Genomic DNA, 15254 nt, shown 5'->3' on the forward strand with positions numbered 1-15254 from the left:
AGCGCCGTGGTTTTAAGGCGCAACCGTGGTAGAGAAACGGGAAGGCGATATAAGCATGCGTGGCCATGATACGCACACGACAAACTGCCTTACAATATTACAATATTTAGACTTGAGGGGAAGCTTCGTTAACAAACTATAACACGGCAATGCGCACTCGAATACGACGAGAGAAATAATTGAGACGTGGAAAATTCCCTTGAAATAAATCTGGTTTGCGAGACAAATGCTTGTATGTATTGAATCTCTTAAAAGATGAGGGGGGAAATATGCGCTCACCGAGAGGGCATCGTCCGCACGAGACCACCGCCAGGCTCCTTACGGGGATGTGGAGAGCTTCGCGGCCGGAACGAAGCCCCCCCTCTCCGCCGGCCAGGCGTGGAAAACGCGCTTTCCGATCGCTCAAGGTTGCGTAGGAATGGTATAGTTCTAGCGTCTAGGAAAAGTTTTAACAGGTGCGAGGACGGCACGCATAGGGTGGGAAGCTAGCCGCCGGAATAGCTATCTTCGAGAGCTATTCTATATTATATTATATTATACTTCGAGAGCTATGACTGATGCTTTTCTATATATATGTATTCATCTCATCTATGCGATCGCATGCGCGTGCTGTTTCTTTGTCTCTGCGTGTAGTAGTTAAGAGAGTCAGTTTAAGGGCGGAGAAGAGGGAAGGAAAGGAAAGCAAACTTGCAGCGCCGTGGTTTTAAAGCGCAACCGTGGTAGAGAAACGGAAAGGCGATATAAGCATGCGTGGCGATGATACGCACACGACAAACTGCCTTAAGGTATTTAGAATTGAGGGGTAGTTTCGTTAACAAACTATAACACGGCAATCAGCACTTGAATATAATTATAACCCTAATAATAATTGTAAATATTCATCTCATCTATAGTATCTAAAGCGCGCGTTGTTTCTTGCCTCTGCGTGTAGTAGTTAAGAGAGCCAGTTTAAGGGCGGAGAAGAGGGAAGGAAAAGAAAGCAAACTTGCAGCGCCGTGGTTTTAAGGCGCAACCGTGGTAGAGAAACGGGAAGGCGATATAAGCATGCGTGGCCATGATACGCACACGACAAACTGCCTTACAATATTACAATATTTAGACTTGAGGGGAAGCTTCGTTAACAAACTATAACACGGCAATGAGCACTCGAATACGACGAGAGAAATAATTGAGACGTGGAAAATTCCCTTGAAATAAATCTGGTTTGCGAGACAAATGCTTGTATGTATTGAATCTCTTAAAAGATGAGGGGGTAAATATGCGCTCACCGAGAGGGCATCGTCCGCACGAGACCACCGCCAGGCTCCTTACGGGGATGTGGAGAGCTTCGCGGCCGGAACGAAGCCCCCCCCTCTCCGCCGGCCAGGCGTGGAAAACGCGCTTTCCGATCGCTCAAGGTTGCGTAGGAATGGTATAGTTCTAGCGTCTAGGAAAAGTTTTAACAGGTGCGAGGACGGCACGCATAGCGTGGGAAGCTAGCTGCCGGAATAGCTATCTTCGAGAGCTATTCTATATTATATTATATTATACTTCGAGAGCTATGACTGATGCTTTTCGTTATATATGTATTCATCTCATCTATGCGATCGCATGCGCGTGCTGTTTCTTTGTCTCTGCGTGTAGTAGTTAAGAGAGTCAGTTTAAGGGCGGAGAAGAGGGAAGGAAAGGAAAGCAAACTTGCAGCGCCGTGGTTTTAAAGCGCAACCGTGGTAGAGAAACGGAAAGGCGATATAAGCATGCGTGGCCATGATACGCACACGACAAACTGCCTTAAGGTATTTAGAATTGAGGGGTAGTTTCGTTAACAAACTATAACATGGCAATCAGCACTTGAATATAATTATAACCCTAATAATAATTGTAAATATTCATCTCATCTATAGTATCTAAAGCGCGCGTTGTTTCTTGCCTCTGCGTGTAGTAGTTAAGAGAGCCAGTTTAAGGGCGGAGAAGAGGGAAGGAAAAGAAAGCAAACTTGCAGCGCCGTGGTTTTAAGGCGCAACCGTGGTAGAGAAACGGAAAGGCGATATAAGCATGCGTGGCCATGATACGCACACGACAAACTGCCTTACAATATTTAGACTTGAGGGGAAGCTTCGTTAACAAACTATAACACGGCAATGAACACTCGAATACGACGAGAGAAATAATTGAGACGTGGAAAATTCCCTTGAAATAAATCTGCTTTGCGAGACAAATGCTTGTATGTATTGAATCTCTTAAAAGATGAGGGGGGAAATATGCGCTCACGGAGAGGGCATCGTCCGCACGAGACCACCGCCAGGCTCCTTACGGGGATGTGGAGAGCTTCGCGGCCGGAACGAAGCCCCCCCTCTCCGCCGGCCAGGCGTGGAAAACGCGCTTTCCGATCGCTCAAGGTTGCGTAGGAATGGTATAGTTCTAGCGTCTAGGAAAAGTTTTAACAGGTGCGAGGACGGCACGTATAGCGATAGCACGTTTCGAACACTTATACATATTCTAATCTGGTAAGTAAACAGTTTTGCATGATGCTGGAATGCAATATAATACATTATTGCGGGGCCGTTTTATGTAGAATGCCTTACATTGCCCAGGCAAGGTGTATTAATGTCAATCTGCAAAAAAAAAAAAAAATTCCCACTCCAGGCAGAAATGCTGTGTACTGCTGTGTGCAACAGGGTTTAACGAAAACAACTTGTTCAGAAATAAAGCCACCAAACAACGAGGAAATATGAAAACTAGATGAAAATTTGTGCAGTTGCATGTTAAAAATTTAGCACAGCAACAGATGAAGACATAATGAAGGAAGCGCGAGGATGGTTTATTTTGGACACACGAGGCAATATACTTGAAAGATGCATATGAGCTTACACGTGGAGAAATATTGTTTATGTAGCAGCTAAACTACGAACAGGCCTAGAACACACTGATACAAGGTGTCGAGCATGTAAATCTTATCATGCCCTTAAGTCAAAAGAACCATGGCTGTTTTTCATGATTCGCTACACATGGCTGGCTCACACAACTTAGCCACTTCTATATATGCCTTGTAATTACCAGGTGGTCTGTATGACATGTGCAAGCTTTAAATATGTACAAGTGCCACGTAGCTGGACAGCACCAAGGTAATGTCGTTTGCAATCGTTTTGAGGAAGTGAAACCAATTCTTGCAGTTTTCCTAATTAGATAATTAGTTATTAAAGATTATTTAACTGCTGAATTATATTCAAAGCAAAAGTGTCAGTGCGAAAATTGTAGAGCATCCTGAAAAATTCCCAATCCAGCTTTCTACTGCTCAATAGGTGCAACAAATTTTTTTTTCAGGCTTGAAAGAAGCCAGTGAACACATGCAAGAAGTGCCGTGCAACTAACCGTACGTGCACCTGAACACCGTTTGGCTCCTCCTTTCATGCTTGAAAAAAAACTTTTTGAAAAGAATATTTTAGAAATCAATTAATTATCATTGACTATGTTTTAGGGAAAATGCATGAAATAGTGTGACTGCCACCTCCATTTTCGGCAACATGAATTGACTCCATTTTCATGTCCAAATCCAGCTATACATTGTGCGTGTTTTGAGCTGGTTCTGTAATTTAGGCTGGTTTTGACTAATTGAAGCTTCGCACCCTAATAATGCAGTCAGCCTAAAAAGAAATTGGTACATAAACGGTCGCTGTCAGTACTCCATACTCCTTTAACTTAGTGCAAAGTGCTTGTGAGCCAAGAAGTTGGTAGTTCTAAGCAGTATTTCTCATTTTGACCTGGTGTTATCGCCCACTTACTATGATGCCATGCTGCTCAGTCATGCTGGTCCCAGTTCAATCTAGGCCATGGCAGCTGCCCTCCAATGAGGGTAAAATGCAATAACGCTTATGCACTTAGATTCAGGTGTACATTAAAGAAGGCCAGGTTCCCAAAACTTCAGGTTGTGACTTTGGAATGTAAAAGCACATAATTTAATTTTAAAATCTAAAGGTGCTTTATTAGGAGCAGGGGCATCATTTTGAGCTTTTACTGCACTGCCATGGCACCAAGAAGCTCCAAGTAAATAAAAACAATTTCTTAGACAATGTACATATCTTGCAAACATTTACGAACAGTTCTCTGCATGCACCTCTGTTGCTGTTATATTTGGATCCGTATGCCAAGGCGGGTTATGATGTTAGAACATGTTTCAAACTTGTTTTTTGTTACCGCTTTAAAGTTGTTGGTTATTTTGCAACTCATTGTGTGTCGAACGCACATTTCAGTGCATCAATTTCTTCAGAAAGTGCACTCCTCTTTATTTATTTGTGCATGCAAAAAGGGTTCAGAATAACTGCTTTCTGAAAGTCTGTATAACAAGCAAAAAACAATTCTATGTAGGCTGCACAAAGAGAAAGGATTGGTTTGTAAATATGTTATTTAGTTCCTAAAAAAAGAGGCAGCTGTCAGTATTCTGTTCCAAAGTAAAGATTGCCCCTACCTGGCTCTGCTTCATTTTCTGATGTTGTTGGTCCATTCGGGGGCATTCAACTGATAGGCTGCACTTTGGCGATGTCGGGTGTGCTGTCACCAGGCCCAAGATCGATCGACATCCTCACCAAAAGTCGAGTCCAAACGCTATAAAAGAAATATCTCATCATTTTGCTATCAGTTTTGTCATCTTGCGTGTTTCACACACGGCCGTCAGTGAAATATTTCGTCACTTGGATACTGAAAGAAATTCAAGCATTTTCTGGCAGCCAAGCTGATGATGATGATGTGTGGTGCTTTATGGCGCAAGGGCCAGGTTTGGCCAAAGAGCGCCATGACAAGTGGTAATGTTGACGATGTATTATGGAAGATGTGACTTGGCTGTAAACTGGCCTAACAATTGTAGCTGTAAAGTGCGTAAAATCTACGTGCTATAAAATTATGGCGATGACTAATGACGAATACTATGAACATTAAAATCCATCGTGGAAGAATGATGCAAAATATAAAATATATAGGATGGTAAAATTACTTGGAGCACTGCTGCCTCGCCAGAGCCCTTGAAACACAAGGACCTAGAAGCATGTGCTATACGAAAGAGCTATCACAGCGGCATCCTCTGAAGAGAGGACGGCAGCCAAGCTGAATACACAGTAAATGGAGAACATTAAAGAGCAAATGCAGTTGTCACATTAGATTGATCAAGTACAGCAGAAATGGAGAATAAATCAGTGATACTGTGTCTGTTGGCTTTGAATGCAAGGAACGTAAAAACAGGAACTTGCAACCACGCCACTTTGAATTTCCCGCGTTAGCTACACCTCACAAGTTTGGCATCGTCCGGTACTCGGGGATAGTAACCGCTTAAAATCAAGATGAACGAGCGTCGGCATAAATTAACAGGATACTTAACCGGGCAATATTGGCGCATAAACCAACTCACGTAGCGAAGCTACTGTCAATTACCCGATGACGCATCTCCGGGCGGTGCGGCTTGGGCGAACAATTGAAAAAGGAATGAGAGTTTCACTTGTTTGACGCCTACTAAGCTAAGACAGAATTTGAGTTTCTTACTAAACTACACTGGATATTTACGCTCCGAATAAAACGCTCGAAATTTTGTTACGTCACATTGCATACGTATGAAAGTGAGGGAATTGCTTTTATTGTATTCTGCCCAGACGGCATGTAGCAGCTACCACTCGCATGCAACAAAAGCATGAAAGTGGTACTCGTGACACCGAAAACAAGCAAACAGCGCCAATGTTACGCCCTTTGGAGTTGGAACTAAGCACGATCAAGCCAGTTAGTTTTCTAGCTTTCATAACGCCATGAACACGACCAAACATCGAGCGAAACAACTCTCTGCTCTCGAAAATTGTTACCGCTTGTATTTATATACCTATCGCTGCCACAAGAAAAAGTAAATGGGCTAGCTGTCCACAAGCCGCAGATTAGACTGACAGCAACATATTACGGTAACGTAAAACAATTTCCACGCTGACTTAGCAGCCGCGGTGGGTAACACTGAACTTAGTGTCACACATTACTTCCCCCCTCTTCTTTGGCTTCTGGATTGGATTGGCGTGGCTCACTACGTGCTTGCGCGCGCTTTTCCGAGCGCAGATTGATGCGCGCCTGGTTTCTGCACTAGGTATTGACACCATCACTTTTCCGAGCGCAGATTGGTGTGCGTCTGGTTTTTGCACTAGGCTTTTATACGATCGCTTGTCGCTGCTTTCCTTTTCTCTGGCTTGATTCGGCACGGCTAGGTGCAGGCGCGCATATTTGGTATGCGCCTGCTTTCTTGCGCTGGTCTTTTGAACACATCGCTCGCTGCTCGCGCTTATATATAAGAAAACGCTGCGCCGCTGGCGTACCGTGTACGTAAGCGCGCAGCAATGCCGGGAAACATTCATACAAAAGCAAAGGGTCAGAACACTGCGCTTTGTTTTTCATTACTTTGTCATGTACCTTCCCACTGGTTAGCGCCGAGCGATCGCGTCTAACAAACGCAGAAATGAGTCTGCAGCGCGTGTGGCCATTAATTGACTACCCAACACAGCCATGTGAGGTGCGACTCCAGGCGGAGAGGAGGTGGCGCTTCACTTTCTGCATGCCAATAACTTTCCATTTTTTGCGTGTGAACGCCCGTGATAGGGTTCACAAATTTCATGCTGTCTGGTTTAGTTTCCCATTGCAGATTGAGGCTCACTCCGTTAGCATCCACCAAGTTCGGGATGCAGTTGTATGCGGCCCATTCATCAACTGTGGATGGTGGTCCCCGGGTCAACGTTGGCTGCAATAATGGGGCCTAGCGTCGCCGCGTCTCGTCTGTCGACCTTGAATAGTCGGAACTGCCCGGTGGTCACGCAGGTCATGGCGAATACCCATGGTCCAAGGTCTGCAATGCCGCCGTGATTTTGCCGGCTCGGCGGAACCTTGTCACCCGTCATCAGGCGGCCTCGATTGTTTTCGCTTGCCGCGAAGGAGGCATTCATCAATTTACACAATCCTTCGGGGCCACCGAGTGGGTGTCGCGCCAGCAGCTCGTCCCGCACGACCTCACGAGCTATCACGGGCGTTCACACGCAAAAACTAGCAAGTTAATAAACTGAAGCGCCACCTCCTCTCCGCCGGCTACAGGGTAACTGCACCGCTGCTGGAGTCGCACCTGACATGGCTGTGGTGGGAGTCAATTAATGGCCACACGCGCTGCAAAGACTCATTTCTGCGTTTGTTAGAAGCGATCGCTCGGTGCTACCCATTGGTAAGGTACATGACAAAGTAATGGAAAACAAGGCGCAGTTTTCTGGCGCGCTTACATACACGGTACGCCCGCGGCGCAGCACTTCCTTATATATAAGCGCGAGCAGCGAGCGATGTGTTCGAAGACCAGCGCAAAAAAAAAGCAGGGGCACACCAAGTATGCGCGCCTGCACCAAGCCGCAACGAATCAAGCCAGAGAAAAGGAAAGCAGCGACAAGCAGTCGTATAAAAGCGCAGTGCACAAACCAGACGCACACCAATCTGCGCTCGAAAAAGCGACTGTATAAAAGCCCAGTGCACAAAGCAGGCGTACATCAATCTGCGCTCAGAAAAGCGCGCGTAAGCACGTAGCGAGCCGCGCCAATCCAATCTAGAAGCCAGAGAAAGAGGGGAAGTAATGTGTGACACTAAGTTCAGTGTTACCGCCGCGGTGTGCTGCTCTAAGTGCCAAAGTTCGCGTTTGCCGCTCGAAATTCACACCATGATGACGGGCGCTGCATCTTTCACATGAAATATTGCACGCTTTGCTCCGGAGCTCAATAGGAGGGCGAAACGCATTTGCACGTACCTGAAATCCGCATGCCGGAAACCCGTCGACGCTTCGGAGAACGGGGCGCACAGCCATACACACCCGTACGGCGGCTTGACTTGGACGTGAGGCACTTCTATCAAACATTTCACATGCGACATGTTTCACACCGATTGTGCGAACACCAGAAAATGACGCAGGCCGCATTGCGACGCCGAACAGACGTGCATCCACCGATGAGCTATGTGCGCGGATTGCAGAGAACAAAACCATACAAAACGTTAGGCGCGAGAAGATGGCGGCTCTCGCAGCGGAGACGAAGCGGACGAAGCAATGACAAGGTAAATATACCTGGTAGCGAAGCTTTCATAGGAGCCCATACGTTCAAAACATGGCGGTCCATCGGCGGTTCATGGGGCTTAGCGCCATCTGTATGTGGTGGGAACACTTCCGGCGGACGAAAAAATAATGTGACGCCATGTCCGTTAAAAGCAGAGGTGACGTCATTTTGTTTTCGCAGGCGCGAAATTTGTTTTGTTGTCCTTCCTTTGGAGCTATATATTCAAATGCCCCGCCATTCGACTTGATGGGCGTTTCGAGCTTTCAACGTGGAAAGCGATGCAGGAAGAGGCCAGCCGTACGGTTGTCGAAATCGCATCCCTGCACAGAGCATACTTTCTTTGGAGGCCGACGAAAGCTTTAGGTGTATAGTGTTGATCCTATTGTCGGATGCCAAGCCCGTCGGCCAGCGCAGTCTCACGAAAACAACTACACAATTATCTGGCGGTCGTAACTCACTCCTTTTAACTGAACAGATTAAGAAGCGATGAAGCTACCCACGTCACCAAATTCAGACAAACTTCGACAAGCAAGAAAGCACAAACTGTGAGGGGGGCGTATTTCAACAGGTGAACTTTACGAGTGCGCCTTTCTGCCCATTTCAAGACGTGCATTGCATTGCGAGTGATAGTGGCGTCAACGCCCCCTGTAGCGATGGGCGCTGAAAAGAAATGCATTTATTAATAATATTAAAATTAAACTTGTATTTTCTTAACTCGTCACGAATATATAAAAATGACTAGGAATTTTATTTTCGTTGAATGAATCTAACTGTGTCTCGTTTGAATTAAAAAACGCGTTTTTCTTTCCCAATGTTTGTTCCCTCCAAACATAGTCGCGCTTCAATCGCTGCTCCCATAACCCCCCATGCTGATGTCGGTGACAATCTGTACTGAACCGCTTTTCGCCCGAAGCTTCGCGACCTATTTGAATCGAACTTGGCAATGACGCGCGAATGAACGTTGCCAACCGTTGGTTCCGCGTTATGCCGGTGGCGGCGGCTTTAGTGGCGTGTGTTGCGGCTGTCTAAGTTTTTATTCCTTTTCCCCAAACATTATAGCTAAAATCAGTTCTCTGAATTTTTAATTGTGTCGTTTGGCATTATCTTTGTCTTTTTATGTTATTAAGCGGCCAATTATGGCCTCCCAGGTTCGCGCGCACCAGCTTCGCGCGCAAATCTCGGAGGCCATAAGACAACTCAGGAAATGCCGTTCTTGTCGTTGTTAACGTTTCATCATCGTTTCTTCAACTGAGATAGAGAGGTAGTGTCCCTTTTCCCGGGGTCGGGAGGGGGCGATCAAGACGGCATCGCTCAGCGGGGGGCGGGGGAGTGGGGTTGGTGTTGGTTCTTATCACGAAATTCGCGAACCCTGCGATTTTTTTTATAACGTAAGCATTTCTATACTTACCCAACAAGAAAAACCACCCGTCCATCAGTCCGTACCGCACGATATCTTTCAAAATAGAACCCGCAGCAGCGAGTGAATTCACCTACATGCTAGCTCTCGCTTCAACGCGACCGAAGCGGCGAAAACACTGCGCTCACGAAGCTTTCAGCTTATGCCGCTCTGTGCGCTTTTCGCAGATCACTTTCAAGATAGGTGTACGCGCGTCTGTTTTCAAAGCGAAGTAAACGGTGAGAACACAGCGCGTGAAGTTTTCAGCAGTGGGCACACTCTGTCCACAATGCAGTTCGCTTTCAAGATACGGTTCGCACGGCCGTGCCACAAGCAGCCGCCGCCGGAGAACGGTTGATAATGATTTGACGCGGATGAGGAGGGCTAAAGAGCGATACCGGCTCAAAAGGAACGGAACGTCACCAGCGCGCCTGGCCCCGTCACCTGCAGTACTTTGCTTGCGCCGCCGACCAGAGCAGCTCGTGTCGCTGCAGCGCTGTCGCTTATACTTGTCGGATCAAGCCTCATAACATTGATAACGACATGGACTGCGTGTAGATGAGGAAGAGTCACAATGCTTAGGCACACTTAGACAAATCCGAGAGGAGTTCCTGTGTGATTTTTTTTACCGGAAATGTGCAGTCAGCGGTGGGACCCAGAGTTGACAATGCCTGTAAGAGGGGTGCCAAACTTTTTTTGTTTTTTGTGAGAGTCTTGCCCAGCTCCCAAAGATCGGCTCAAGCTAAGACCTGCTGATGGCTGTATGTGTTTTTTTTTGTTGTTGTTGTTGTCGCATGCCCTCGAACTGCCACGAATCCTACAGTGTAATGACATTAGAGCAGTATTCACGCCCAAAGGGAAATGCAGCCGGTAATTGGGCTGCCTAAGGTTTGCAGCCCGGCGGCATCTGCCCTCCCGTCCCCCGTTTCCGTTGACAAGTTAGGGGGAGGGGTCTAGAGCAATCTTACACCCCCCTCCCCACAGTGGCGTAGCCAGAAAATTTTTTCGCGTGAGGGGGGGGGGGTCCCAATTGACCGTGGAGGGGGAAGGAGCGGGGCCATTGCCATAGCAGCAAAAATTTTACTGTTAATGAGCGTTACAAGTGCCCGGCGTGCCCCTTTTGGCTGCGCCGCTACTATCCTCCCCCCCCCCCCCGCAATCGACGCAAATCGAGCTATCAGAACGTGCATGACACGTATGCATGACATGTCGCGAAGCTAGCATGGATGTCGTCACATCATCAACATCATCATCATCAGCTTATTTTGACGTCCATCGCAGGACGACAGCTTCTCCAGCGATCTTCAATACCCCTGTCTTGTGCTAACTGGTTCCACGTGTCTTGAAGTTTACCAATTCCATCACGTCCACATTATTCTCTGCCGTCCTCGACTGTGCTTCCCTTCCTTTAGCACCCATTCTGCGACTCCAATAGACCAGCAGTTCTCGCCCTTACGCATTGCAATGTCTGTCCAGCACGACTTTTTCCTCTTAATGTCAACCACAATATCAGCTATCCCCGTCCGCTCTCTAATCCACATCGCTGTCTTCCAGTCTATTATCGTCATGCCTAACAATTTTCATTCCATCGCTCGTTGCGTGGTCCTCAACGTCTTCCCAAGCTTCTTTGGTACCTTCCAAGTTTCGGCCCCATACGTTAGTAACGGTAGAAAGCAATGGTTAGCAGTAAGCTCCCTGGTCATGATTTAGTAATGCCTGCCGTAAGCTCTCCAGCTAATTTTTTATTTTTGTTAATTTCCTTGATCAGAGGCCCCTGCGAGTAATTAACCTCACTAAACGTATTTCTGCGCAGGTTCTAGAGGCTGACTGCCGACCATGACATTCGTTCTCTCGCCAGGCTGCGGAACATTACTTTTCTCTTCTGCATACTAACTTTCAATCAGACTCTTACGCTTTCTTCGACAAGGTCCTCAAACATTTGTTGCAAATAGTCTGCAGCGTTGCTGAGTATGCCAATATCATCTACAAACCGTAAGTTGGTGAGCTATTTACCGTTAGCCCTCACTCCTAACCATTCCCAGACGAACTGGTTGCACACCTTTAAGTATTCAGTGATAGCATTGTAAATATTTTGCCATTGATCATATGAAGCCTTTTGCAGATATCTGGCTATGCAAAGTCTGCGCGTTAGTGCCATCCGTTCGATATCAACATTCGTGGGAAACTTCATTTTTGACCGCTGTTCGGAGCGAGTGCGCTGCTGCCTAGATGTCCCGATCTAATCATTCCAGCTACCTAATTCAAGCGCAGGTAGCGCGCGTTTCATGTATAGCCAATATCAACGCCTTAACTGGCAATGTTCATTTATCATACACTGTAAGCTTGTTCACTTACTCCCTTATAATTAGGGTGTAAATTAGAAAGACTAGGGTGTCCCAAGGGTGTTTTCTTGTTGAACACCTTTTTCAGTTAAAAAAGAGTGTTTCAAGAGTGTTTCAAAAAGATGAATACACCCGCATTACACCCATAAGGGTGTGACAATTGTAAGAGTGTACATGTATTTATATAGGAGCACCCGAGCTGAAGCTTCCTCGTAAGGCGACTTCCGCGAGCGCTTTCGAACGATGACTTAATCGCTGCCAAATGTAGCAGACCAGCCTGCACGGCTGCCTGCGTCGTAGTCCTGAATTCTCGCTTTGAAGCGTAAATATCAATGATTGTAAAGTAAAACGTGCTTTGCGCATACCTTACTCAAAAAACTTCATTGTGCGGGTGCGGTTTTTATCTAGTAATTCGTAATGTTATTGCGCAAAACTACTTCGAACGTCCCACTTCCGTCATGGAGACGTCCCGATATTCACAGCGCACGCACGGACGTCGCGGAGGGTTCGGAACTCTCTGGAGACACCGAGTGCGTTTGGGTGCAGAGACAGCGAAGTTAACGGAGGACGCACCCTCAACACTCCGTTCAGTGGGCTTTGTCGTGGAGCCAGGACAGCGTTCTGTTTTCTGCTGCTGGCATATGCGCTGTGGTCACGCACAATATATAACATGTAGGAGAGACAAAAAGGAGGAGAGGACGTCGCTCTTGAAGCGTATTAAAACAATCTTAAGGACACCGGTACGTTCTAGTAACCTAAATTTGCTTGCATCATGCTGCAGTGGTTTCATTTCGCCTCTTCTTAGGTGCAATGGCGCTGGAATGGAAATTAACAACAAAGTATGGTGATATGTGGCGTTTAATGGCGCAAGGGCCAAGTATGGCCAAAGAGCGCCATGCCAAAAGGTAATTTTAACAATGTATTGTGAATGCATGGGACAGTGAATTCTTCATGGTAAATGTGACATGGCTTTAAAAAGGCCTAAAAACTGTCGCTGTAAATGGCGTAAAATAAATAGGTACTAAAATGATGACACTGATTAGGGCATGGATGATGGCAATTGGGTTTCGTTAAAAACATGATGGAACAAGACAACACATAACAGTGACAGTAGAACCTTAAGAGAGCCCTCTTAATAGAAGGGCTGTTTGTCGTATGCTAAAAATTGCCTGTCCAAATGATTTTGAGAGTATCTGTTCCCGATAAAAACTGTAAGGCCAATTTCAGGTTAAACAGCGGTTCATCACTAAGAAAAAATTCAGGGTGAAGAGGTGTATTCTCACGATATGCAGAAGGAAAATACTTTTTCCTGTCTGTTTCTATTGGAGGGCACTGAATAAGAGCATGGAGTACTGTCAGACTATTGCCGCACTTACCACAAGTCGGGGGATCGCGTCCAGTCAAGAGGTAAGAGTGAGTACCGTATGTGCGGCCTATCCTTAATCGGCAAAGAATTACTTCCTTGTAACGTGCTGTTTTCCTACTTACCCAATTCCCCAGTTTTGGTATTATTATGTGAAGCGTATTCATTACCTGTGTATCCCACTTGCCTTGCCAATGATTCCTTAATTTACGGCGTAGAAAAGGCTTTAGGTCTGTGGCAGGGATGGGAATATTTCCATCTGTGTCGCTAAAAGTTACTGATGTAGCGCTTTCGTCAGCTGCTTTGTTCTCTTTTATACCTTTGTGACCAGGTACCTAGCATATGACAATCACTTGATCGCACATATATACGGCGCATAATAAGTTATACAGCTCATTCAAAACGGAATTCCTTTGTTTTTGTAAACTAATTAGTGATCTCACGACACTTAATGATTCTGTGAAGAGAACAGCCTTAGAGACGTTTGTGAGCCTGATGTGTTTAATAGCCGTGAGTGTAGCGTATTCTTCCGCTGTAAAGATGCTTGTGTGTGGGTTTAGTGTCCCAGATATTGAAAATGATGGTCCGAGAGCTGCGTAAGCAACACCATCAGCAGACTTCGAAGCATCCGTGTAAAATTTAGCACAGGAATACTTCTCGTTTAGTTCAAGAAAATGTGACTGTATGTGAGCCTCAGGCGCTCGTTTCGATATTTCTAAGAAAGATATGTCACATTGGATAGTTTGCCACTCCCAAGGCGGTGGGAACCGAGTACGAGCCATTGGAATATTTTCTAGAAAAGGGACACCTGTTTCTTCTGACAGTGCTTCCACTCGGAGGGACAGAGGATGCCTTATGGCTGGCGGTTACGGAATAGCCTGGCAGTGGACAAGTCGCTAATTGCAATATGACATGGATGCTGAATATCTGATTTAACTTTCAAGGCGTAGGAGAAAGATAAATGTGCTCTTTGTAAATGAAGAGACCATTCGTTGGATTCAACGTACATGCTCTCTACAGGACTAGTCCTGAAGGAATCTGTAGCAAGACGGATACCCAAGTGGTGAATCGAATCTAACATCTTCAAGGCACTAGGCCGTAGCAGAGCTATACACTATAGCGCCATAGTCAAGGCGTGACCTTATCAGACTTTTATACAGGCTCAAAAGGCATCTTCTGTCACTTACCCAGGATATACGGGACAAGAGCTTCAGAAGCTTCATTGTCTTCATGCACTTCGCCTTTAGATATTTCAAGTGGGGGATAAATGTTGATTTAGTGTCTAATTCGAGGCCCAAAAATTTATGTTCATGGCTCACTGGGAGCTGTTGTCGATTAAGGTAAATAGCGGGTTCAGGTAATATACCTCTCTTGTTCGAGAAGAGAACACACGTGCTTTTTTGCGGGTTTAATTTAAACCCATTCTCGTCAGCTCACATTGACAATTTGTTTAGCGCAAGCCGTACATGTCGCTCACAGATGGAAAGACTACATGATTTAAAACCTATTTATACGTCATGTACATAAACAGAATAAAACATTGTACGTGGTATGATAGTGTAAAGTCAGTTCATTTTTATAACGAATAGAGTGCAGCTAAGCACGCCACCTCGTGGTACACCTGTTTCCTGTGTAAATAGACGAGATAGCACATTGCCAACTCTGACGCGGAACGTGCGGTTAGGCAGGTAACTTTGGATGACATTCAGTAAATTACCTCGGACTCTCATTTCGGCCAGGTCGCGGAGAATTCCGAACCGCCACGCGGTGTCGTAAGCATTCTCCATGTCAATAAATACTGACAAAAAGAACTGCTTATGCACACAAGCATCGCGAATATTCGTCTCAATGCAGACAAGGTGATCAGTTGCGGATCTATCTTCCCTGAAACCACACTATAGGGGATCTAATAGTTTGTTACTTTAAAAAAAATGAAGGAGACGCTGGTTAACCATTTTTTCAAAGAATTTACATAGGCAACTTGTCAATGCTATAGGCCTATAGCTGTTGACTGAAGTTGGGTTCTTGCCGTCATTTAGTATTGGAATAATTATTGCTTCCTTCCAGGCGGATGGAAGGTA

Source organism: Dermacentor variabilis, chromosome 5, assembly GCF_050947875.1.
Source record: "Dermacentor variabilis isolate Ectoservices chromosome 5, ASM5094787v1, whole genome shotgun sequence".
Lineage (NCBI taxonomy): Eukaryota > Metazoa > Arthropoda > Arachnida > Ixodida > Ixodidae > Dermacentor > Dermacentor variabilis.